General features: G+C 47.1%; 1 pseudogene; it reads right to left on the reverse strand.

The window, feature by feature from the left end:
* Positions 1 to 213: 213 nt before the first annotated feature.
* LOC149357509 (uncharacterized) lies at positions 214 to 1,835 on the reverse strand (annotated as a pseudogene).
* Between the last annotated feature and the right edge of the window lie 22,050 nt (positions 1,836 to 23,885).

Genomic DNA, 23,885 nt, shown 5'->3' on the forward strand with positions numbered 1-23,885 from the left:
TCTTATGTTTTAGGTTCACCCCACTAACTTCATGTGACGTTGAAAATAGTTTTTTAAACAACAAAGCTATGCTTAGCGAAAACCGAAGGAGCTTCAAGTTGAAAATCTGAGAATGTGCTTTATTGTCGCGTGATTCAATTGAGGACAGCGTACGCTCCGTGCTTGACTGACAAATCCTGTACTAATAAATAAAGTATTATTCAAAGCGCCTATTTTTGCTTTATAGCACCTATTGCAATATTTTTTAGAGCCTAGATGCCTGCCTATTTCGAGGATCTTTAATGCCTAAATTTCCGGGCCCTATTAATTACACACTTTTTGCGACTTTATTGAGGAATTTTGTTGCCACCACCCTTGGTGTGCTCAGTGTGAGGCCAAGAAAAAGGCGCTCTAACACTACAAGCATGTTGAACAACTTCCGGTCGTATTGGACATTAAAGAGCCAGTAGGCCGACAGAACAGCCGCCAGCCCCTCCTCTGCGTTTTTTAACCATAAACAGTTTTTCCCTATCCACCTTGATATGAAGAAATTCCGCCTCTTCAATGTGCTGTCCGGTGAAAACTATGCAAGGCGTTGCAGTAACGCTCAAGTCCTGTGATGGCAAGAAATATTTCATTGTTAGAAACAGGCCACAAGAGATTAATTCAATCCCATCTCTCCATGCTTAAGTCACCCCCTTCGTAAAGTTATTTGTACGTTATACATTTTTTCAGTACAATACAAAGAATGTTAAGCTTCTCTGACATTTACACATGCAATTTTGGTTTATGTGCAACATTAATTTTTGGACCCCAACCAGCAGCACTCACAATTATTAGATGACAACTTCATTACCTTTATTTATTTATAATACATTTGCTAACCAAAATTACACCATTTCACTGAAGTAACTACATTGATATTAAGCTTCCTCTGTTCATTGCATCACAGTAAAGCTCAGCAACGTCTTAAACCAATGCTTTCAGTAAAGCCCATTAGTTCTACACATGCATTATAGCAGCACAAAATCAAGAAACTTACCTCCTTTCGCACAAACAAAGCTGAGAGCCCGTTCACTTCTTTCACATTTGCAGACAGTATCCGCAAAACCGCAACTGTTAGGATGTCTGTAAAAGCAAAACATTTATAGGGAACACTTCAATGCATTTTTTTAGTATCTTCCTAAAGTTTCCTAATTATGTGACAACGGCTGTTTAGAAAGTGATTTGCTCTGTAACCTGTGCCCACAAGTAACGGAACATTGTTGCTGGGTTAACAGTATATTATTTATACTTGAACAGGGTGAGCTCACGGGCTAGTTGGTTATTCATAATAATTTTTCAACAGCGCATGCTACACAAGGACACAAGACGTGTGTGTGTTTCCTCGTCTTGTGTCCTTGTGTAGCATGCGCTGTTGAAAAATTATTATATTATTTATGTCTGCTGCATCATGAAGGCCATTCCAACGGGTCTTCAGATATTGTCTAGTGCTTGACACAGTGCAAAACGTTCCTTATTTACACATGTAACTCTGCTATATTACAACAGTTTATTTCTGTTCCGTACACCAAGCAACATGCCATCAAATTCTTTCCATTCAGGACCAGACACGAGTTGCAAACATCGAAAGAACCAAACCTTTAAACATGGATGAACTCTACTGGTATGCCTATAAGATGAAACCCTGCAAAAATAATTTGCTAGACAGTGTACGTATTAAATATACCAATAAAGCCTTTGTAACACTACTCACGTCGCGTTCGCAGCCTCTCTGGTGCCATTTCTCCAGCACTTCGGAGAGATTCCATAATGCTTGCTTCACAAGCAATCAGCTGCATATGTGCTAATTTTACAATTTTGTCGATCCCTTCTGCTATGATTGCTGAAGGGTTGACCTTTGTCAGTTTGTGAAAGTCGCTGCAAAACTTTAAAAAAATATAAAAGTGCTTTACAACAAGACCCCAACACATACAAAGCAGTGATTTTACTTTATAATGGCATCAACTGAATATAAGGCAAGGAACTGACAAATGTGCAGTTCAAACAACCACTCTGACCACACAAAATACTAACACAACCTTATTTCTGGAGGTGCACTTGGGCCTGAAAACTTTGATTCACACACGAAAGAAAACCAAAAGTTATGGTGCTGACAGTTTAATCTTGGCACAAGCACAGCCTTCGTGACACAGCAAATGAGTCTTCTGCCCAAATGCATTTGAGCACTAGTTTTCTCTACATCAATTTTTTGGAAGCAGTAGCTGACCGTTTTTTTGTACTACAAAAACATGAGTTCGTAGAAGAGATGTCAAATCTCAAGAAATTTTGAAAGCTAGGAAAAAGGCAATTCTTTGTTTTCTTCCCCAGAAGAATGCAACATTTGGAAAAAAAAGCGATAAAGCACATTTTCATTCAACAAACTTATCTTGCAAATCAGAAATAAGTAAAGAAATTTGTTGGCACCAGAGCAAAGCTACTGCAAATCCTTTTGAGGAAAAGTTAGTGGCAATGCATAGAAACCAGTTGATGCAAAGCGCAGCATCAGTCTACCCAGCATGACATTTCAGTGACTAACGTTCGGCCGCCGATTCCAAGGTCGGCAGTTCGACCCCGGCCACTGTGATTGTATTTCAATGGAAGCGAAGTGTAAAAACGTCCGTCTGCTATGGGATGTGAATGATATTAAAGAATCCCCGATGACCTAAATTAATTCGGAGCCCTCCAATACCGCTTACTTCAAAGCCCTGACTTGCTTGAGAACATTCAATCTCATAATCAAAAGAGTATACCAGGGCCACTGAAGTCTGCTTTAGTGGAGAAATGCAAAAGCAATGTGCACTACTGCTGTTTCTGTTGGTGCGTTTGTGCAATTTAGTTCGCAGTGGCCACCAAACCGCACACCATTCAGAGCTCCTCCATGGGCCAATCCCCATACTATATGCAGAATTAGACATTCTCTACTGCACGTTCACAGACACCGGTGAGAGCTCATGCCACTGCCAGTGCAGTGGTGCAGCAGTTAAGCGAAGCTCCAATGCATTGGCAAGTAGCTCTGCCTGCCACAAGCACCCATACGGATCATGCCACCCATGTTGCTCTCCTACTAGGAGTGCGCACTTTCTGTTCACACACTTGACGCACAGAACACTGCGTCATGAGCCAAGAAATGTTTTCGCATTAAAAATGGCAGTCATTTCCTCGGCTAGGCAAAGTCAAAGCAGCGTGGTAGTTCGAGCTGCTTTTATTGATATGCTTCGTTTTGTTTCACTTGGTTTTCCATCTTAAAACGTTGCCACGCTGAGGAGTGTAGGGTGTGTCTTCCTTCATGGGCTACACCCCCCACCCCAGCCCCAAGCTTACAACCTGATTACCACCTGCGTGGTGGTTCTTGCTTACTATGTTGTTAGTACCTGCCCGGTGATTACTACTTAGTCACCTGAATGTGTGACATCAGCATAAATTACCCATAGTGCGTCCCCCACAGGAGGTAACGCAGTGAGCCCTGGCTTATGAAACACACAACAGCTAAATGCAGGAACTGCTAGTAGAAGTGTAGTAGAAGTGCTAGCAGAAGAGTAGCAGTAACAAAATTATTGCATCACTATGACGTCATCACTAGGGAAAAAAAATGTATGCTCATGAACCTTTTCTTGCATTAAGGTTCGAGAGCATGTAGGTACACAACGCTTTGTATGCAACGCTTTGTATGCAGCAAAACGCTGTTGTACAAACAACAGACGTATGAGAGGAACCAACTGAATATTCTTGATTATCAGCCATTACTTTCGCATCTTCCCGAGTGAGGAGGCACAGTATTGGAGTTTTTTTCTTTCATATACCTGACGGACACCTGATTATTGGTACGCTCTTCCTTTTTAATAGGCTTGCCCAGTTCCTCCCGATCTGTTGTATACTTTCAGTGGCATTCGTGACCATTTAACAAAATTATATTGCTATGAAATGTACGGAAACATGCTAAGGTAACCGAGTAGGTACACTTTAATTGTAACACAGTTATTTCGTGGAGGATCGTCAACAGTTTCTCTGCGACGAAATTTATAGCAGTTGAATGGACATGGAAGTCGCAGGGGCAGCGGCGGCGACAGCTGTGGAGAAAGTCCCAGCGTTATGCTGACCGCGAGCTGGTGTGTACCAGCGAGCCTCATCTTCGAGACTTCGCTAGTGATGGCCATGCTCGCCATTGCAGGCCTTCCCACCCCTAGACATTTCATCGATACAGAAACAGAAGGAGCTGCTATTTACAAAATTTATGCGCAGAATAATTGTAGGAGGTCCGTGTTGCCGGGAGCACCTTCAGATCATCGGGGTCTCAATGCAAGGTTTGGGTGGTGTAGCATGCGATGTGAGAATCAGCGGTTTTCAATGGCCAGTTGAGGTTGTTTTAAGCTACTGGTGGGGTTAGCCTTGCGATTTCCCTGATGGTAATTTCTCCATCATGGCGACCCTTAAATATTTGTTCGCTTAGCTCGACTCTCCTTCTTTACTTCCAAGTAACAAAAGCCATCTACTACTGCTGTCGCCATTTTTAGTCCGGATGAGGGTCGTGAAGGAATTTTAAAACGCAGGAAGGCTCTCTCCTAGACGACCGTTTTTTATTTCTCGAAGTGAACCGTGTTGCGCTCCTACCCTTTCGAAGGAAGAGAGTAGGACACACCTTCAACTATTAATATCTTGGCATCACATAAGATAATGTCCCAAATCCCTGAGTACTCCACATGAAGAACAGAGCGGAGATGATGCCAGAGACCCTTCAAATGCGGTGTAGCTGAGTGGCCTGAGGGGAAGGATCAGGTTAAGAAGGGGTGTCCTGCTGCTATCAGCACCGGGATCTCGCGTCGCACAAGGTGGGCTACGCACCACTTTGCGTCACATTCTAATAATTTTCCGGCCAGATCCTAATTGCCTGTCAGGCGCACCAAACCGCTCTTCGAAAGAAATCCTCCTCAGTGGAAAACTATGGTATAATTATAGTGCTCAATTAGTATCACTGCACAACAAAATCGCCTGACTTTCCAGCTCCCGAAAACCGACATTTCTTGATTGTTTTAACATACCTATCACCCTTCATGTTCCGCGGCACGTTCGTTTCATTTGAGTCACAACGCTGCATGCTGCGCTAATAGATAGCAACATTTTAACTGCGCTTGTTTCGCCCAGGTCGGCGCACTTTCTTTGCTTCAAATTTAGAATACGCCGGTAAAATTCACGGCCTTGGCGGAGTCACGCCGAGCCCTGAAGCTTTTGAAAACGGTGATGTGCTCGTTTCGGTTCGTAGCACTATTCACATTGTTACCAGTGACTGCTAAATGCATCGCGTGGGGGTGCTTCATGGTCGTTATTTATAAAGAGCGTGCGTCTTCTTGCGTCCCTCGGGGACGTCTGAGTCTGATCAGGCCTGTAAAGAAACGCTCTGAGGCGGGAACTTGTACAATGACCATCTCATGCGCGGAACAAATGTCGAGTGGAACCACACACCCGCCGTATAGTTTTCGCCTTAGGAGCCGATATTCCCTTGAGTGCCGCTTGAACATTCCGCTTTTTTATTTCGACTTAGCTTTTAGTTTCATATATGTTGGTGATAAGTAAAACGATAAATAAATTAATAAAAATAAATAATTGGATGCGCTCTGTCCCCCCTGCCAAGCTCAAGCAACAGCCAGCAGCTGTCATCACCCACAAGCACAGCCGGGGGGAAGTCCTCTGCCAGAGCACTCGCAGGGGTCGGCTGGGCGATACACGGCCCCGTCCTGTCTCTACGCGTACGCAACTCCTTGCGCCGACCCGTCCATGCAGAGCCTGCGGCAGCTGGCCACTTCCACGAAAGCTCCCGAGAACAGCCGCTCCTTCCGCCGGAGCACGCCTCGTGGCGATGGCAGCTTTCCAGTGGACGTAACCAGGCCATCGACTAGTGTTGCCCCACCACTCCGGTGGCTGATCCATCCGCAGAGGGCGTGATCCAGGAGGAAGGTTAAAGGGAGACTGAGGAGAAATTCAAGTTGGCTTCTATCGATAGAATACCAGCTCCGAAACACAAAAACACCACTCTATCTGAAAACAAAAGCTCTTGTAAGGTATAAAAGAGCAAGAACTAAAATACAGGCATCGGCGCCACAAGCCAATCTCGCAAGTACAAGCGTGATGATGAAATAGGCGAAATTTTCCGACAGACCCCTGAGGCTGACAAACGTGCAGGAAGGTTACGTGTTTGATCAATATCGTACGATGTAGGTTTTGTTTTGAAACCGGCATTGCACTTTTACCACACGAGGGGAGGGGAAAAAAGCCAACCTGAATGTTAGAAGTCAAAGAAAACCTGCAATTGGCTGCGCAACAGGCGGCCAGCTGAGTTTCGGTGTGTGTTGGGGTGCTTGGCGGCTATGCGTTTTGCGCGCTTGCATGTTTTCGTTATCCGCCCCTATTTACAAGGGCGGAGCAGCAGATCTGATCTAAAAGTGCCTCTCTAAGTGCTCCTCGGACGAAGTTCGTGTAACGGCACGCAACTGCGATTAGGAAATACAGGCACAGCACCGCTCGCGGCGTGTTCGCTTCGTCAACGTACCAAGACGCTGGGCTGTATAACGAGCACTACGAGGACAATTATTACGGAATTTAAATATGCCCGCACGTACAAGCCGCTATCTAATAAAATTTATTCGCCTACCTGCTTCGGTTCGAGCAGCCGAGTGATGGCTACGACGTCAAATATGTGTATTTGTGCTGTTGTTCGGTTTAGAATATCACTGAATATGTTATGGCTTAAAGCTAATTGATTTACACATCAGTCGTGACGGTGGCTCGACGATGACAGCGACGCTGCCGACTCCTCTGCGCTAGGACGTTCTTGCCAGACTCGCCTCCTCAGGCCTCAAAAGCACCGCACGCAGTGTCGGGTTGAAGTCACTGAAGGCAGGCCTCGGGTCTTTGCGAGAAGTTCGTCGTCGGAATCGTGGACGGGATCCATCTCAACGGTGGTGCAAACGTAAACGAACCGACGACGGCTGACTGACGCCCCAAAGTCCGGCCGGAAGTTGTTTTTATTTTGGCTGTAGCTAGGCGGGAGCGCAGCGCTCCACGCCAGCAATCACAGAGTCCTCGCTTCCGTTTCCTCCGCTTTACGTCACTCTTCTACTATTTCTTCAGCAGAGAGCGCCTAGTTTGAATCGTAGCGGCGGGAAAAAGTTTTTCAACTTCGAATCCAAATTTCTTAGCAATAAATGCACCGTTCGCTGCCTCACAAACGCTAACAAAGCCCCAATGTGCCGATCTGTCAGATTTTACTCAGAAAAAAAAAAATTGAAAGCGTTGTCCTCACTGTCATTTTATGGCACTTCCAGCAAAAAACAACCCGAACAGCGAAATTTCCAAGTATTCATGTGCTCACAGAAGGTCGCCAGGATAGTTCCACTTCCGCTTTCTTTGTACCGATGTTGTGTGCTCTTGCAACAGTGACAACGATTACTCTCTCATCGTTACGCCGGTATTATTTTATTGGGTTACACAACCCCTTAAGCGTTACCTAAGCAACCAGAAACAGGGCCTATTAAAGCTGTTCTACCGTAGTCCTGAACCCCAACCTCTCGTGTTATTTTTTTTTGTCGGGGTGCTGCCACCATGGAATACCACCAGCGAACCGAACTCACCAATCCAATGGTCTTTAAGCTGTGCATGATAGCATAGCTTAACAGGAGCTAGAAACGTCAGACAACCCCTCGAAGAACCCTGGAAAATAACGCCTAATGGACGGACTTTTCGCAAGATTCCCCACTGCAGAGCCACGAAATCATAGGAAATGAACGCCCAAAGTAAATTCAGCAATTTAATTCAGTTGAAAAAAGCGTAAAATTCAGTTGAATGAATTTTGAACATTGCATTGTCGAGTGCTCTTCAAAAGTAAGCCTAATTGAGAATGGGTACGACACAATGTTATGATGAATCTTCGAATTTTTTTTATTAATTAAAAACCGTTTGTGTCCGCTGCATTCCTCATATTTTTTGCACTTTGCCGTCCCTCCTGGCTGCTGCTGATAATGAAAGAAATACTTCTATCTCCTTTTCATTCGCCCAAGTCAATAGAGAGGCCGAACTGGTACTCTTTAATGCTTCTGTGTCTATATCTAAGCGGCTTACCACGCATTCCTTTCCTGTGAACGAATCCTGGCGCCACCGAATAGTCCGGCCTATTGCATGCTCTCCTGGCGATCGCCGCAAGAGCGACGCGTGGCTGTTGTCCGTCGACGCAAGCAGCGACCTCCGCTATGAGTCAGCCAGAATCAGCTCGATTCTGGCTTCCATTTATTAGCGATAGTGGTCCGTGTACTGTGCAGTGTCAGTGGATGTTAAGGAACCCCATATGGTTGAAGTTATTGGCAGCCCTTCACCATGGCATGCCTCATCGCTTGAGTTACTTTGGGGCATTAAACCTCAAAAACCGCTTCCGCTTATCAGTAACTGAGCAGTTTTACACACAGTGTAGATAATTTTTTGTTTTACCTCATGTTTGCGCACGTAATAGCTGCATGGATTTTTCTAGCTATTTTATGCATGCATTTTAATGGATTTTTAAACGGTAGCATTTGTGTCACTTGTCAGATTGCATTCTTATGCAATATTCATAATCGCAAGTGGCAATAAATGTTTCACTTTGGCTGAAGTGGAAAAGCTCCTGCCGGAAGCACTGGCGTCTGTAAGCCAGGAAAACTGGCAAAACTGTTGTGTTCATGTGGAGCATGTTTAGGTTGAAGCATGGCAACGCGATATGATTGTTCAGGCTGAAATTGAACTGGTTGTCTTCAGCATTTCTGACTCGTGCAACTCCTCCTCTGATGAATTATGCATCGATTCCAGTGATGAAGACTTGAGTTGCATCGAGGAACTTGTCTGACTTCGAATTGATGTGTAATACACATGCTACCGAGGAAAGAGAGAGGACTCATCGGCTTGCTGTGATCACCTTTGTGCGTGTGGGGGTGGAAATGTGAAATATGTGTGCATGTGGGTGTGTGTGTTGATCAATCTACCGAGGAAATTGTAACATTTCCATCAAATTATTGCATCATTGCAATTCGTTGCATCAAATTGTATCGGGCAGTAACTTGTAGTGTAGGTGGTGAGGTGGTCGTGTTAATAGTGTCTGTATAGAAGTAGAATTTGTAAGGGAGTGCAAATAGTACTTCTTCCAATTAGAATACGTATACTGGTACATGTCGTCAATGTGCGCAGTTTTTGGAAGATTAATTGCAGAAAAATACGGTGGAGCTTAATGAAGCGTTGTGTCAATTATTCGGAAAGTATCTGAATAATTTGAGAGCAAATTGGATTCATTTAAAATAATTTTGAACATATACTGTTTGATTCGTTCAACTAACTGAACAGAAATTTATTCAATTATGCTGTCCAAAACTATCGAACATTCACAAACCCCTAGGCATTGGCCTCATATTGTGTGTGAGGGTTGGGAATGGTATGTATAGGTGTCTGATCTTCATGTCCTGAAAAGGCATTCCTGGTTTGGTGTTGTCTTGCATTACTGTCAATCTCTGGTCGTTTTGACATGTTATGCAGTGTCAGTGTTGAGGTAGCCAGTACTGTATGTTTCGTCCTTAATTTTTCGGAGGTGTGAATGATTTCAAGCTGGCTCTTGCTCAGTTGAGTGATAATTTGTTTCGAGTCACGTCTTTGTTAGTACATTGATCAGGTTTTCGTTTTGTCAAATAGTGTTGCTGGATGGCTCCACATTTTTTTTTTTCAGTTTTGGAGCACTTGACTGATTGTGTGTTGGTGTACATACACTGCACGTGTCCTTTAATTTGTATGTACTGTGATCCATGCCACTGGCTGTTTCCAGAATAAATCATTTCTCGCAAACACTGGGGGTCAGCATTTTTTATTGTCGTGTCTCATTTATTGTTTGCTCTTTCGAAATATTTTTTCCTAGCATTGTACAACTTTTTATGCATTCTTACTTGACGCTACCACAGCTGGGAACTCTTTTTACCTGTCTGCATGAAAATCCTGCCTGAGCAGCTTCTGCTCTTCTAGGATAGCAGGGAAATCGAGCCAAGCTGACTCTTGAGGCAGTGCTATTTTCTGTCACTGTGGGAATCAACACTATGTTCAAAATTTAACACTTAACACGGGAAAACAGGCCATATCGAGGGGGTGTATGCATAGTGTATGGTGTATGCGGTATGCATCAAATGAACAGATGCATGCTGTTCATTTCATAACACAGCATAATATTCAAGCGATTCTGAACAAAACGAGTTTTCTCATTCAAGTCACGCAAAATTCAACTTGCGATGAAAAAAAAAATGCGCGAAAAACAAGTTTAACCATGCGGGATTTGAACCCCCGCACTCCCGTTGCCTGTCGACTTTCCGGAGCGACGCGTTAGACCACGCGGCCACAAAAGAGTGCTTATTGATACATTTCTCTTTACTTTTTTTTGCGGACTACTTCCGTAGCCTTCACAGTTGCACATGATGTAGCGTTGGTAGCGTTCCCTCGCGGTACAAAGCAAAATTTAATAATGCATGATTCACTGTAAAGAGCTTTAAATCCAAATCTTGCACACTATAAAATGCTTATAAAGGTGTACTAAGTGCATTATAAATTTCAACAAACCTCGTTTGTCGAATTGCACAGGCAATGCACTTGGTGGAGCGAAGGACAAATGAAAAGTGCACCGGCGGTTGGCTCACGTGACCCGTTCTTTGTAGACCGCCCAAGAAGCCCATGAGGTGGCGCCGATGTGATGATAAAGCACGGAATATATCCAGATAACCCAATGAAGCTGGAGGCGTGACGAGGGTGGGATTTTGTCTTGCTACCATTAGTTCACTCATCTGAGGGCGTTGCCAGAACTCGGGAAGATTCCGAGTTTCAGCAAACTCGGGCCTTCCAGCATAGCGCCCCAGTGCTTACTCGAGCTCGCCCGCACGTGTCCTCTGACCTGCAGCGGCTCGAGCCTGTCCAGCGGGGTCCAGCGACCTCCGACAGGCGTACCTTGTGTTGATTGCCCACTCTCTCTCGCAACCAGCCCAACGGTCGACACGAGAGAGAGATCACAGCACTGCCGCGGGGACATTCTCCTGCAGCGGCGTGTTAGCGGCGCGCATTGCTCTAGTCGCTTCGTGCGCGCAGCGGAGCCTTGCTCCTCGCGCGCCCCCGGGACTGGGTGACTATTGAGTGTTTGTGTACCTGCTGAAGGACGACGTGAATAAACGTCTCCTTTGTGAACTTGGAGGCCTATTTCTTTGCGGCGAATCGCTCTCCTCCCAGCGGAGGTTGAGTGCACCGCATCGGTGTCCCAGTGTGTGTGTGGTGACGGCTGATCGGGGCCCTTGGCTCGCGCGAAGCTCGAACCCGCGGTGGGTGGTGGCCTGTGTCCACTTAGAAACCCACACAGCTAACAGGTCCCCTGTCGTTGGTCGTCCAGTCTGTCAGCCTAAACCCTGTTACTACTCCCTTTCCTCTATAAGTGCTCCTCTTTCCAGCAGTTCACCGCCTATTGGCCACTCCCCCGTAGTGGGTATGTGCCATTTTATTTGAGGCCAACCAACCATCCAACTGTGTGCCTGCGGGCCCCTCGCAGTGCCTGCCCTAAGGACAACGCCAACGGTGATTCAAGCCTGGGTCGCTGTTGCTGGTCCCCTGCAGAAGACGTACAACTCGACCGCCCCTCAGCAGCCACTACTTCAGGTAAGGGCCAACACACAGCCGGCTTAACGTGCGTCATGTGCAAGGGTTCCAGTTCGGCGCCCCGTTCGCCGGTTTCTAAAATGCAACGCCAATATCAATAGCTGCTGTGGCGGATGTGCGCCTCTTCCGACAGCACCAGCGACTCGAAGAAGAGCGCCTCTCCGGTCTTCAGCAGCAGCTGCAAGGCGTGCCTCGAGCTGATTCTGGCTGACTCATAGCGGAGGTCGCTGCTTGCGTCGACGGACAACAGCCACGCGTCGCTCTTGCGGCGATCGCCAGGAGAGCATGCAATAGGCCGGACTATTCGGTGGCGCCAGGATTCGTTCACAGGAAAGGAATGCGTGGTAAGCCGCTTAGATATAGACAGAGAAGCATTAAAGAGTACCAGTTCGGCCTCTCTATTGACTTGGGCGAATGAAAAGGAGATAGAAGTATTTCTTTCATTATTAGCAGCAGCCAGGAGGGACGGCAAAGTGCAAAAAATATGAGGAATGCAGCGGACACAAACGGTTTTTAATTAATAAAAAAAATTCGAAGATTCATCATAACATTGTGTCGTACCCATTCTCAATTAGGCTTACTTTTGAAGAGCACTCGGCAATGCAATGTTCAAAATTCATTCAACTGAATTTTACGCTTTTTTCAACTGAATTAAATTGCTGAATTTACTTTGGGCGTTCATTTCCTATGATTTCGTGGCTCTGCAGTGGGGAATCTTGCGAAAAGTCCGTCCATTAGGCTAAGTTATTTTCCAGGGTTCTTCGAGGGGTTGTCTGACGTTTCTAACTCCTGTTAAGCTATGCTATCATGCACAGCTTAAAGACCATTGGATTGGTGAGTTCGGTTCGCTGGTGGTATTCCATGGTGGCAGCACCCCGACAAAAAAAAATAACACGAGAGGTTGGGGTTCAGGACTACGGTAGAACAGCTTTAATAGGCCCTGTTTCTGGTTGCTTAGGTAACGCTTAAGGGGTTGTGTAACCCAATAAAATAATACCGGCGTAACGATGAGAGAGTAATCGTTGTCACTGTTGCAAGAGCACACAACATCGGTACAAAGAAAGCGGAAGTGGAACTATCCTGGCGACCTTCTGTGAGCACATGAATACTTGGAAATTTCGCTGTTCGGGTTGTTTTTTGCTGGCAGTGCCATAAAATGACAGTGAGGACAACGCTTTCAAATTTTTTTTTTCCTGAGTAAAATCTGACAGATCGGCACATTGGGGCTTTGTTAGCGTTTGTGCGGCAGCGAACGGTGCATTTATTGCTAAGAAATTTGGATTCGAAGTTGAAAAACTTTTTCCCGCCGCTACGATTCAAACTAGGCGCTCTCTGCTGAAGAAATAGTAGAAGAGTGACGTAAAGCGGAGGAAACGGAAGCGAGGACTCTGTGATTGCTGGCGTGGAGCGCTGCGCTCCCACCTAGCTACAGCCAAAATAAAAACAACTTCCGGCCGGACTTTGGGGCGTCAGTCAGCCGTCGTCGGTTCGTTTACGTTTGCACCACCGTTGAGATGGATCCCGTCCACGATTCCGACGACGAACTTCTCGCAAAGACCCGAGGCCTGCCTTCAGTGACTTCAACCCGACACTGCGTGCGGTGCTTTTGAGGCCTGAGGAGGCGAGTCTGGCAAGAACGTCCTAGCGCAGAGGAGTCGGCAGCGTCGCTGTCATCGTCGAGCCACCGTCACGACTGATGTGTAAATCAATTAGCTTTAAGCCATAACATATTCAGTGATATTCTAAACCGAACAACAGCACAAATACACATATTTGACGTCGTAGCCATCACTCGGCTGCTCGAACCGAAGCAGGTAGGCGAATAAATTTTATTAGATAGCGGCTGGTACGTGCGGGCATATTTAAATTCTGTAATAATTGTCCTCGTAGTGCTCGTTATACAGCCCAGCGTCTTGGTACGTTGACGAAGCGAACACGCCGCGAGCGGTGCTGTGCCTGTATTTCCTAATCGCAGTTGCGTGCCGTTACACGAACTTCGTCCGAGGAGCACTTAGAGAGGCACTTTTAGATCAGATCTGCTGCTCCGCCCTTGTAAATAGGGGCGGATAACGAAAACATGCAAGCGCGCAAAACGCATAGCCGCCAAGCACCCCAACACACACCGAAACTCAGCTGGCCGCCTGTTGCGCAGCCAATTGCAGGTTTTCTTTGACTTCTAACATTCAGGTTGGCTTTTTTCCCCTCCCCTCGTGTGGTAAAAGTGCAATGCCGGTTTCAAAACAAAACCTACATCGTACGATATTGATCAAACACGTAACCTTCCTGCACGTTTGTCAGCCTCAGGGGTCTGTCGGAAAATTTCGCCTATTTCATCATCACGCTTGTACTTGCGAGATTGGCTTGTGGCGCCGATGCCTGTATTTTAGTTCTTGCTCTTTTATACCTTACAAGAGCTTTTGTTTTCAGATAGAGTGGTGTTTTTGTGTTTCGGAGCTGGTATTCTATCGATAGAAGCCAACTTGAATTTCTCCTCAGTCTCCCTTTAACCTTCCTCCTGGATCACGCCCTCTGCGGATGGATCAGCCACCGGAGTGGTGGGGCAACACTAGTCGATGGCCTGGTTACGTCCACTGGAAAGCTGCCATCGCCACGAGGCGTGCTCCGGCGGAAGGAGCGGCTGTTCTCGGGAGCTTTCGTGGAGGTGGCCAGCTGCCGCAGGCTCTGCATGGACGGGTCGGCGCAAGGAGTTGCGTACGCGTAGAGACAGGACGGGGCCGTGTATCGCCCAGCCGACCCCTGCGAGTGCTCTGGCAGAGGACTTCCCCCCGGCTGTGCTTGTGGGTGATGACAGCTGCTGGCTGTTGCTTGAGCTTGGCAGGGGGGACAGAGCGCATCCATTTATTTATTTTTATTAATTTATTTATCGTTTTACTTATCACCAACATATATGAAACTAAAAGCTAAGTCGAAATAAAAAAGCGGAATGTTCAAGCGGCACTCAAGGGAATATCGGCTCCTAAGGCGAAAACTATACGGCGGGTGTGTGGTTCCACTCGACATTTGTTCCGCGCATGAGATGGTCATTGTACAAGTTCCCGCCTCAGAGCGTTTCTTTACAGGCCTGATCAGACTCAGACGTCCCCGAGGGACGCAAGAAGACGCACGCTCTTTATAAATAACGACCATGAAGCACCCCCACGCGATGCATTTAGCAGTCACTGGTAACAATGTGAATAGTGCTACGAACCGAAACGAGCACATCACCGTTTTCAAAAGCTTCAGGGCTCGGCGTGACTCCGCCAAGGCCGTGAATTTTACCGGCGTATTCTAAATTTGAAGCAAAGAAAGTGCGCCGACCTGGGCGAAACAAGCGCAGTTAAAATGTTGCTATCTATTAGCGCAGCATGCAGCGTTGTGACTCAAATGAAACGAACGTGCCGCGGAACATGAAGGGTGATAGGTATGTTAAAACAATCAAGAAATGTCGGTTTTCGGGAGCTGGAAAGTCAGGCGATTTTGTTGTGCAGTGATACTAATTGAGCACTATAATTATACCATAGTTTTCCACTGAGGAGGATTTCTTTCGAAGAGCGGTTTGGTGCGCCTGACAGGCAATTAGGATCTGGCCGGAAAATTATTAGAATGTGACGCAAAGTGGTGCGTAGCCCACCTTGTGCGACGCGAGATCCCGGTGCTGATAGCAGCAGGACACCCCTTCTTAACCTGATCCTTCCCCTCAGGCCACTCAGCTACACCGCATTTGAAGGGTCTCTGGCATCATCTCCGCTCTGTTCTTCATGTGGAGTACTCAGGGATTTGGGACATTATCTTATGTGATGCCAAGATATTAATAGTTGAAGGTGTGTCCTACTCTCTTCCTTCGAAAGGGTAGGAGCGCAACACGGTTCACTTCGAGAAATAAAAAACGGTCGTCTAGGAGAGAGCCTTCCTGCGTTTTAAAATTCCTTCACGACCCTCATCCGGACTAAAAATGGCGACAGCAGTAGTAGATGGCTTTTGTTACTTGGAAGTAAAGAAGGAGAGTCGAGCTAAGCGAACAAATATTTAAGGGTCGCCATGATGGAGAAATTACCATCAGGGAAATCGCAAGGCTAACCCCACCAGTAGCTTAAAACAACCTCAACTGGCCATTGAAAACCGCTGATTCTCACATCGCATGCTACACCACCCAAACCTTGCATTGAGACCCCGATGATCTGAAGGTGCTCCCGGCAACACGGACCTCCTACAATTATTCTGCGCATAAATTTTGTAAATAGCAGCTCCTTCTGTTTCTGTATCGATGAAATGTCTAGGGGTGGGAAGGCCTGCAATGGCGAGCATGGCCATCACTAGCGAAGTCTCGAAGATGAGGCTCGCTGGTACACACCAGCTCGCGGTCAGCATAACGCTGGGACTTTCTCCACAGCTGTCGCCGCCGCTGCCCCTGCGACTTCCATGTCCATTCAACTGCTATAAATTTCGTCGCAGAGAAACTGTTGACGATCCTCCACGAAATAACTGTGTTACAATTAAAGTGTACCTACTCGGTTACCTTAGCATGTTTCCGTACATTTCATAGCAATATAATTTTGTTAAATGGTCACGAATGCCACTGAAAGTATACAACAGATCGGGAGGAACTGGGCAAGCCTATTAAAAAGGAAGAGCGTACCAATAATCAGGTGTCCGTCAGGTATATGAAAGAAAAAAACTCCAATACTGTGCCTCCTCACTCGGGAAGATGCGAAAGTAATGGCTGATAATCAAGAATATTCAGTTGGTTCCTCTCATACGTCTGTTGTTTGTACAACAGCGTTTTACTAGATCATTAGATCATCGGATTAGATCATTCAGTTTTGCTGCGATGTGCCCTGGACCGCCTGGACCCTCGCCCTTTCACAGAGGCCAAGATCCTCGGTCCGTGGCCACAACAGTCAACTGCCATCAAGGCTTACAAGGCACTCTTTCGCTTTTTTGAGAGCGACTGCCTTAATTGACAGACTGTGACTGTGTTTCCCGTTACTTCTCTCTTTCCTCTTTAATTCCCCTCATTCCCTTCCCCTGTGCAGGGTAGCCAACCGGAATCGTTTCTGGTTAACATCCCTGCCTTAACCCTCTCTCTCTCTCTCTCTCCCTCTCCTTACAGTAACACCTAGTGACGAAATGACAGCAGGCGCGAGAGCGCTTCCGACGACGAGGGGAAGTTCGCACATACTCCATTCCTGGCGCGACTGCGCCCTTCCTATAGCTTCACCAGCTGCGAGCAGTCTTGATGTCCAAGCGCGAAAGTATACACTTTATTGTACCATTATGATTATTCGTCAAGATGACTTGCAGATAAATTATTTCGGTGTGTTTTCTTGGCACCTGCACGACCATCCAATGAAATAGATCGCCCACCGAGACCCTTTCTGCTGTTTGTAAAGATTTTCCGGCTCGCGAGGTTTGTTTCTAAGCAGTTCACTCCTCCCCCCCCCCCCCCCGTTACCGTTTGTCTGTTTCTCAGCAGTTCGTTGATTTGCGCAAGGCATGCATTTGTGGCAAGAAGAGTGCCGTGTGCAAATTTAGGAACTAACGTGCGTTTTGAGGTCTAAAGTTTTCTTTGCTCCCCCCCTGGGCCAGTTTTTTTTCTTAGAGTCTAGATAATTATAGCCGCACACGAGTCTTGGGAAGCGTTCTTCAGCCACTTTTCTTATAGTTTTGCTTCGCAGGCGAGAGCCCTCCCGGCTTTCTGTGGCGCTTTTCATTTATGGCTACCTGCGCGACCAGTGCTCGCCATGTGCTGAAGAAGAGGGGATGCTGCCAGCACGGGCTGCTACACTAAACGCTGGGGCATTCGCCGCGGCCGGATGCCGCTGTCACCGCCTCTGCCGAGCCCCATGTCGCAGAACGACAAATTACATCCTGCCGTTCATGGATGGATGATAGATGCCGTGCTGATGGATGGTGCCACGGAACCTGTGTTCTTGCGTTCGCGCACATTACGCAATGACAACAACACACGCTACGCTGTTGCTCCGCTTATCAAGTGCCACATACACTGCGCGTGCGCCTCCCGGGCTGCCGGGCACAACTGACGCTCTTTCGCGCCACGCGATATTTTGGCCAACCACGAGAATAGACACTTTGAGTTGGGCGTACGCAGTGAGCTAGCGTACGCAGCGGCTCTGCGGGCAACGAATACGCATGCGCAGAATGCTACGTATCTCACAGCGTCTCACAGGCGTACGGACGCTACAAATCACAGCGTGCGCGCTCTGCGGGCCCGTTACACGATGCGTTGACAAGATGGCGGCGCCCTGCCCGCCCGCTTCAGAATAAATACATGTCCCCGCTGGATTCTTGGACGCGATAGCTCGCTCATATGGTAGCGCTTCGCTTTTATTTCGCACATCCTTACCCACACGTAGATGTATAAGCGTTAACTAGCGTGTTTCTCAGTTAAATTGGCGATTTTCAAGCTCTTCGGCTCTTAGACTAAGCACTCTGTGTTTTCACAACGACACCTCGTGAAACAGTTCTCTAGCTTTTAGTCACTGGTTGCATTTTCTTCTATTTGCATAGCTTTGCTTCTTGGAACGAAAGAAAGGCTCGCAATGCACCTACTCTCGTTATCACTAATTACGGGTGAAAATTTCTTAAACCCAGCGTTGATGTGCTTTTATGTCTTGTCACTAGATGGCGCTACTGTATACCCGTGCCCCTGAGGGTCGCCACGGCACGGCTAACTAAAAGTGTCGTGTTCACACTATTTACAGCGCACGCAACGCAGTAACCGATGCGTACGCAAGCTCACGGTGTACGCCCAAATCAAAAGTGTCTACTAAGAATACGCTGTCGTTGACGTATGCGCTGCTCCGGCGGCAACGCAGCTCGTATCAGGGGTGAACTAAAAGTTTCTCCAAAGTTCGTTTATGTTGACCTCCATGTTCTTCCTCTGCCCTTGCACCAAGTTTAGCCGCGGCGCGCCAACAATGGAAGTAAAAGCATTTCATGGTTAAAACAAGAGCTTCGAGCTTTTTTCGGATTCAATCGCAAAACATTTAATTCGTCAGAAAAGGCCCATAGTGATGATCCGTGCTAGGTGGCCACCAGCCCACGGCTGACAGCTACCTGAGTGGCCCGCTCGATGGCCTGGACTTTGGTGTCCAGATCTGAGCTGGCCAACACGGCCACTGAGGAGAATTAACTTGTATTACAGTGGCCGGAGGTGGCTCCTTCCTACACTCCCATGGTATACCTGATCATACGTGTCGAACTGTCCACAGAATTTGCATTCTGGTTCATACTCGCAGGGACACATGCCTGCTAGTAGGTAAGGGTTAATGAAACAGGGCGTCTTCAGACTTCTCCAGTTTGTCTCTTAGGCTTTATACAACGACTTGCCTGGCTGCGAAAAGTATGCCTTTCCAGTTTGAAATGCTTAGTTATACCATGAAAGCATGAAAGACTGTTCGAGAAACACGTCGCAACGGGCGCGCTTCGAGCTCAGCTGACGAAACCTCGAGCATTCTTGTGAGCTGGCTCGTTTCCTGGGTTTCCCGAGTGAGCCGGGACCCATATCAATTCTATCTTCCTGTTTAGTTGACTAGCTTACCTCAGTATGTGCATCGCCGCCTGAGAGATCCTGCCCCTCGCATATCTGGAGTAGAATCTGAGGCTAGCAACCAGTCAGACCTCTCCTGTATTTATTAAAGTCTCTCTCTTTCTCTGCCCCTCGCAACATTGCATGCAGCTAATTTGGAGTCGCTGAATATTATGTCAGCTTATGTGTAAGCTACGGCTCCAGCTATTGCCGTTTCCTCCGTGGTGTCAAAGGATTTTCTTTTTTTTATGTTGTACCGGAGACGATAAGTCGTCCTTGCGTGTCCACCACCGCTATTGACGCTTTTATTCGGGCGTACGCAGTGAGCTAGCGTGCGCAGCGACTCTGCGGGCAACGAATGCGCATGCAAAACGCTAGGTATCTCGCAGCGTCTTACGGGCGTACGCACACTACACATCATAGCGTGCGCGCTACGGGCACGTCATGGTATGCGTTGATAAGGTACGGCGCCCTGCTCGCCCACTTCGGAATAAATACACGTCGCTGCTGGATTCTTCGACGCGATAGCTCGCTCAAAAGGTAGCGGTTCGCTTTTATTTCGCACACTCTCGCCCAAGCGCAGAGGTATGAGCGATAACTATAGCCCCTGTTTGTCAGATAATTTGGCAATTTTCAAGCTGTTAGGCCTAACTAAATGCACTTTGTTTTCCTCGCAGTAACGACACCTGGCGCAGCAGTTCTCTAGCTTAGTCGCCACATTTTCTTCGCATAGCTTTCCTTTTCGGAACGAAAAAAAAAAGCTCGCAATGCACCCACTCTAGTCATCAGTAATTACGGATGAAAATGTCTTCAACCCAGCGCTGATGAGCTTGACGTCTTGTCACTAGATGACACTACTGTTCACGCATGCCCCTGAGGGGCGCTACGGCACGGCCAACTAAAAGTGTCGTGTTTACACTATTTACAGCGTACTCAACGCAGTAGGCGATGTGTACGCAAGCTTACTGCGTACGCCCAACTAAAAGTGTGCATTGTGAACGCTTCCTTTTGCGAGTATTCCGCGGCGCCAAAGTATGCCGCTCCCTCGTGTTGACTGAGAAGAGCCTTAGCCCCCGCTTTTCTTCTGCCCTCGTGGTGATCAGGGTGCATGTTCTTACGCACAGGCTTGAACGGGCCACGACAGGATCATTCATCATTTTGTATTTTTGTATTTCAGCAATAATAGAAGAACCTCGAATTCAGTTTCCAAAATGTGGGTACCGAGGGCGCTCCGTTTATTCTAAAAAAAAAATGCGAACGAAATGGAGACGAGGAAACTTCTCCCACCGACAGCGACCGCCACATTGAATGCTCTCGTGACGTCACAAGGGCATACAGGGAGCAGCGTCGTCTGCTATCGCTGATGCAATGCCTGCAGCGGTCTTTTGTCCCCTGTACTTTCGCGGGCAATCGCAGTAGCAGCCTTCCCTCATATATGAGTCACTGGTCCCGCAAAAGCAATAACAGTAACGTAGTTTTTCGGCAGGGTACGGGCAAACTAGGCCGATGCGACGCCGATCGACGGTCAGTCGGCTGGTCGGTACGCAAATTTCGTCACTGACGCACTCGTACGTCACGCTGGAACCGACGACGACGCCAGCACTACCAACGACCGAGTATCGTAGTAGTGTCAAGAGTGAGCTTCGGTAAACTTTCGCCAGATTCTTAAATGTCGGCACTACCAACGACCGCGTATCGTAGTAGTGTCAAGAGTGAGCTTTGGTAAACTTTCGCCAGATTCTTAAATGTCGGCACTACCAACGACCGCGTATCGTAGTAGTGTCAAGAGTGAGCTTCGGTAAACTTTCGCCAGATTCTTAAATGTCGGCACTACCAACGACCGCGTATCGTAGTGGTGTCAAGAGTGAGCTTCGGTAAACTTTCGCCAGATTCTTAAATGTCGGCACTACCAACGACCGCGTATCGTAGTAGTGTCAAGAGTGAGCTTCGGTAAACTTTCGCCAGATTCTTAAATGTCGGCACTACCAACGACCGCGTATCGTAGTAGTGTCAAGAGTGAGCTTCGGTAAACTTTCGCCAGATTCTTAAATTTCGGTGGACGGCGGACTGCCGGCCCCTTCTGTGGCGAGGCCTAGCGAGTACATGGGATTCGTGAGTGCGATTTCGGCGATTGTGGACAGTGAATTCACAGCTCTTAGCGTGTGTAAATAGCCGTAGAGCGTAGTTTCGGCTGCAGTGACCTCAAAACGACGACTGCCTACATCGCAGAACGCGCGTACAATAACGGAGAAGTGCCAATGTGACCCGGTCTGCAGAGCATATGTTGAAGGTCGGGAGCCGGCAGCAGTCGTCGGCGTCGACTATGAACAACAAATTCGGCTGTTTTCATTAGTGCAAGTGGCGTCCAAACGTAATTCTCAGGCAAAGCGACTTAAAATCAAGTATTGGTGACATCGGAGGAAGCAGATACAATGAGCACGAAGCGCCGTACGTAGGCGAAGCAGCGTTTTATGAAGCAGGCGATAGCAGCATCGGCTCTTATTGCTCTGTTATCGTAGTGAGTAAACGAGTCAAACTACCATTTCTAAGCAAAAGTAGATAATATTTAAGATATAGAGACTCCCACCTCGCGTCATGCCATGCAGACTACCAGTACTGTTTGTGCACAGCTATGTAAACAACTTCAGCGCGGAGCTGCAGTAATCGTAATCGTCGCCTTCCTGGGGGATTTTGCGTACGCACAGTAAATGCAATTTGATGCACTATTATCTCGAAGCGCTTATTTAGGAGGCGGCGATTATTTGCCGGTGCGGGCATTGAAATATGCGAGTCGCATTGGCTTTTGCCAGCGGCTTGGTTCTGCAAAAGGGTTCTACGGCCCGAAAAGAATGTATGTTCTACTTACACACGCATACATGCAGCGGGGAGGCCGTCGCATTTGGCACTTTTCTCTGCTCCTTTCGTGCCGCCGGCTTACTCTGGTGTCACCACCTGATAATTTGAGTTTAGTTACCGAGCCTACGAGTAGAGGACAAGAACTACCCGCGACAGAGCGCCACGCCCTTCACGGCGCACATCGGCGAAGGCATGCATGACCCGTGCTGTTTTTCACATACCCGAGCACTTCACTGCTTCTAAGTTTAAATAATAAAGCAGGGGTGCACCGATTTCTGTTTCCTCAGTAATCAGAAAACAGTCGCCACGAGCAAGTCCGCTTTCCCAAGGGCCACTAAGCGCGCGTACTAAGATGAAGGCTCCCGAAAAAGAAAAGAAACATAGAACAGCATTTTAATTTGCTAAGCTAAAGAAAAAAAAACTTTTAGAGCAACCGCCGTCCGCGGTGTCCAAGCAAGCACCTCAACGCAACCAACAGCGCGCAGCAGACGACGTGGTGTGGGTGTCCCCTTGGGACGTCAGCGATCAGAGGTTGCCAGACTAGCAAGCAGCTCGCAAAAGAAACGAAAAAAATTCGTTTTAAAAATATCTGCCCCACAGAATGAACAGAAACTTCGGAGAATTGCAGTCGACCGTTTTGGGAATTAAATGCAATAAGCAGGGTATGCGCGAGAATAGGCTGTCATGGCCTCTTTAAGAAACATCAGCTTTCTGATCCTCTTCGGTATTTCTGTTTTGGTGTCTTGCGCTGGTGTCTCGGTTCCTATCCCCAGGCGTTTGAGTATGGCTCTTCCATCGCGTGTGCGCGTTAACCTGCCAAACTGTGTTTTTAGGCAATTCACTGGATGAATGAAAAGAACAATATAAAATGAATACAATTCTAAATTTCCAAACCTTAGAAAAATATATCGCTTATCACCTTGCATCGTTGCTCAGTTATTGGCAAAACAAAAGTATAAAATAAGGCCTTTTTTTGAAGCAGAAATCGGCGTTTATTTGTACTTACTTTTGCATACTTCCGACTCTGGTTTCAAGCATGGCATCGGGCTCGAACTAAATTTATGGGTAGTCAAACGGCTAAGGGACCAGGAATGATCGTTGCAAAGAGCCGCGAAAAATTACATCTACCGTTTCGGAATAATTAGGCGCACTTCCTTGAGACAGCCGCTGCACGGAAACAATGAGCGAAGACCTAGTACAAATCATCCCCTCATGGTCAGTCCTGAACGACGCAATATAATTCTCTGAAAGGTCACACTAATGTCCAGTTGCACTAAGTCATGAAGCCTAAATCTGCTGATAGCAAAACTAGGCATTTGAGTCTATCAGAACCTTCGTTAATTTGTAATTTACTGCGCATCAATAAACATATTTTTGTTGCTTGGTGAATCTAGGCTTTTCTGAGTAATTTCATTAAAGCGAGCATAATAACGACAAAACAGTCCGCTCACCTTCTGTGATTTATATTATGCGGGGTTAAAAGGAGATAAAAAAAAACAATGATGACAGTCGTACACAAAAGATGGATCGCCAATTTGTTCGTAAAGGTTGAACTGAACGAATATGCACTTCTTTTGAAAAAAAATTCAGATTGAAAACATTTTAGGCGCGTAGTGATTATGGCACTATGAAGTGCGGGGAGGAAAAAAAGTGTGACCCGGACGTGATTCGAACACGCAACCTTCTGATCTGGAGTCAGACGCGCTACCGTGAGTCGGACACTACAGTCCGCGCACCGGGGATATTTTCAGAGCGCAACAAGGGGCGCACATACCGT

Source organism: Amblyomma mixtum, chromosome 3 (genome assembly GCF_055824585.1).
Source record: "Amblyomma mixtum isolate Tamu chromosome 3, ASM5582458v1, whole genome shotgun sequence".
In the NCBI taxonomy this organism is placed as follows: Eukaryota; Metazoa; Arthropoda; class Arachnida; order Ixodida; family Ixodidae; genus Amblyomma; species Amblyomma mixtum.